Source organism: Chrysemys picta, chromosome 18 (genome assembly GCF_011386835.1).
Source record: "Chrysemys picta bellii isolate R12L10 chromosome 18, ASM1138683v2, whole genome shotgun sequence".
Classification (NCBI taxonomy): domain Eukaryota; kingdom Metazoa; phylum Chordata; order Testudines; family Emydidae; genus Chrysemys; species Chrysemys picta.
Window position 1 is genome coordinate 17,337,684 of NC_088808.1, and position 3,581 is coordinate 17,341,264.

The following is a 3,581-nucleotide window of genomic DNA, read 5'->3' on the forward strand; positions in this document are numbered from 1 at the left end:
TACTGCTTCTTGTACAGCCAGCACCCCTGCCTATGGTCTCTGAGCACTTCCATGGCATATGAACCTCCTTTTATTCAACCCCCAGCACGGCCATAACCAGGGCGGCAACCAACCAGGGCGCAAAACTGTGAGGGTGGAAAAATGACAACAAAAATGGTAGGGGGCGCAAATATACTTGCTTGCCCTGGGTGCTAAAATGTCTAATTGCAATATTCAAGGTGGAGTGAGAGGGGAGGTTTTGTTTGTTTTGGGAAAAGGTTTTAGTTTTGAGCCATCTCTTCTTGAAATAGAGGTAGTTACAAAGTAGGATGGCAGACTGTGAAACACTGTGTTGCCAACTCCTGTGATTTTATTGTATGCCTCACAATATTTGGTGTTTTTCTTAGATCCCCAGCTTCTGGAGGCATGTGATTAGGTGAGACTCATAGCTTTAACTTCCAACAAATAAAAACAAGTTTCTAGTCCCTCCTGATTAGATGAAATCTTGAAAATGTGACTTAAGATCACCCTAAAGGCTCAAAAACCACAAGGCAATGAGAAAGCTGCCCACATTTATTATTTTTCTTTTTACAACTCGTTGTAAACCAAGCTCATGAATTTTTGAGGCCTGTCTCATGAATTTTGAACACTTGGGGTTGGCAATACTGATAAATCAGTGCCAGGGAACTGCAATCTGCAACTGGAAAACATTCCTACACCAAAACCAGTCTGCTCTTGTCCTCCCCCATGTATTTTTCTACGTACAACCATGTGCTGATCCAAACCCCTTGTACATCTGTTCCCCTGCTCAGCTTTACCCAGGAAACCCAAAGGTGAGGAGGACATTGATTTTAAAATGTATTTAAATATAGACAGATTTATAATAGTGTCTCTGGGTGCAATGTAGCAAAGCTAAACAGAGGAGTCCTGAAGTGAAATGACCAAGGAAGGGATGCAGGACTTATTGCAGAATTAGCTTTGAAGCAAGAGCTGGTCAGAACAGCTGCCAAATCTGCATCCACAGAAGGGCCCAGTACAGGAGGGCCACTACACACCACAGACCGGTTGCTGCATGGTTTGATGATCGCTGTGAATGCTCTGGTAGTATGGAGGACAGAACACAAGCTGCTTCTTGTTACCTGGGGGCCACATATGGAGATGTTTAGGCCTTCTGGGTGACCAGTACATCTGCCCCTTTATCTCAGCGCTGGCAAGCATGCTTCACAGATTTCCTCCTATTTAACAGGAAACCTCCATCCACTGTTTCCCTATCGACTCATTCCAAACATGATTTTTACCAGATCTGGACACATTCTCTTTTGCTCATACCTGCCTTCTTCTATCCCACAAATTCAACTGGGATATCAATTGGGAAAGTTGGAGGCTGAGTTGTGCATGGGAGAATGTTGCACAGAGATTGATTCTTGAAGCCTTGAGACCCAAACAATAGCTTGCTTCATCGGTAACAAGCCATCCTTCTGCAAAAATCCAGCACCTTTCAGGCACTGTGTTCCAATTGCCATGTAGCTCTTGTCCTTTCCCAAGGTGATTCTTTTCATCTCATTGTTTTGACATCTACCCTGAAGGTAATGTTGTTTAAAAGGGCATTCTCAAGATAATTTCCATCATTTAAACAATCTCTCCCCTCCCATGTTATTTATAAATATTTTTGAGGCTTGCAAAACCTTTTTTCCCCTTTACCAAAATATTTTCCTCTATCCTGTAGGTGCATTAATAGATTGTTGTTGTTGTTGTTTTTAAAGACCACATATTGAATACAACATACAAAACAAAGATTTGGAGAGGAAAAAATTCCCCAGAGCAAACAGGATGAGTTGAGTACACACAACAAACAAGCACAAGCACAGAAACTCGTATAATGCTCTGAACATGTAATAAAGTAAGAGTTCTCTAAAGTAAATTGTCACCATCTGTTTTGGTTATGGAGTGACTGTGGCACGCACAAGTGCACAACTGAATAGAGTTCAAACTGTTATGAAGAGAGCAGTGCAAATAAGCAGACAGAGCACCCTGCTCCTTGAAAAGGTATAGCCCTTTAATATTCTTTGCAAGAGCTTATTCTGTTCAAATGAAAATTCTCCCTTCAGCAGTATCACAGTCTGCTGCAATGTATGAAGGAGCCCAGTAAAAGGACCAAGGTCTTGATCCTGTAAAGGCTTATGCACACGCTTGACTGTCCATATTGTGAGTAGTCCCACGGAAGTAACTTGGACTACTTGCGGCACGCAGACAATGAATCACGTCCAAAAGTCTATGTAGCATCAGGGCCACAGTGGCATAAAAATTCTTCTTCCTTGTCCCTGGATCTATTTTGCATTTGTTAACCCTTTTAATGATAGCTGGAATCATGGTAACAGCCTGGGCAATTGATAAGGTATCCATTGCATCATGATGCATGTCTTAAAACAGGCAGATTTATATAATTTATACATTATGGAGCGGATTAAATGGAATTTTTGGCTGCCCAAGGAATGCATGACTGAGCAATCCAGTAGCTATTCAGCGGGAGTAATATTACTATCCATTAAAAGCATAGGTGCTGGACCTACAGAGGCTGGGGGTGCTGCTGCACCTCCTGGCTTGAACTGGTTTCCATTGTATACAGGGTTTGCAGTTTGGTTCAATGGCTCTCAGCCCCCCTGATTAAGAGGAAAGCAAAGCACATGACTCCAGAAATCTTCAGCCACAAAGCACCCCAGGCAAGTGTGAATGAAGGGCTGGATCCTTCAAACACTTATGCGTGTGAATAACTTTACTGATATGAAGAGTGACGAGGAGCAATATAGGCAGGACTGGGGCCTACTTCTAGTCTGGCGCTTTGACATGAACATGGCATCAAGTTGCTGTTCAGCTGCAGCAGGGCTGCTCTGGAGTGATGACTGGGCAGCTACGGTTTTTTCCTCTTGAATTTTTTAAAATTAAAAATTATACATTTAAAACAAATCTTAAGTGTGTTGCTAATGCTATTGTAGCTGCTTCACCAATGCCAGGGGAACGGGAGAGGGGGCAGGGAGGAGGGGTGTGGAGCAGGGGGCAAAGGGGCAGTGAGAGGTGGGGAGTACAGAGGCAGGGGGCAAAGAGGGGGTGGAGGGGCAGGGCGGTGAGAGGCAGGGGGCAAAGGTGGGGCAGGGGGTGAAGGGGTAGTGGTGGTGAGAGGCTAGGGGCACAACGGCGGGTGGTGAGAGGCGGGGGGGCAGAGAGTGGAGGGACAGAGGATGTGGGGGGCACAGAGGAAGGTGGTGAGAGGCGGGGGGTAGAGAGTGGAGGGGCAAGGAGTGTGGGGGGCCCAGGGGTGGGCGGTGAGAGGCGGGTGGGGCAGAGAGTGGAGGGGCAAGGGATGTGGGGAGCCCAGGGGCAGTGGTGAGAGGCGGGGCAGAGAGTGGAGGGGCAGGAGGGATGTGGGGGGCACAGGGGCAGTGGTGAGAAGCGGGGGGGCAGAGAATGGAGGGGCAGGAGGGATGTGGGGGGCACAGGGGCAGTGGTGAGAAGCGGGGGGGCAGAGAATGGAGGGGCAGGAGGGATGTGGGGGGCCCAGGGGCAGCTGGTGAGAGGCGGGGGGGGGGGGGGCACGGAGGCGTGGC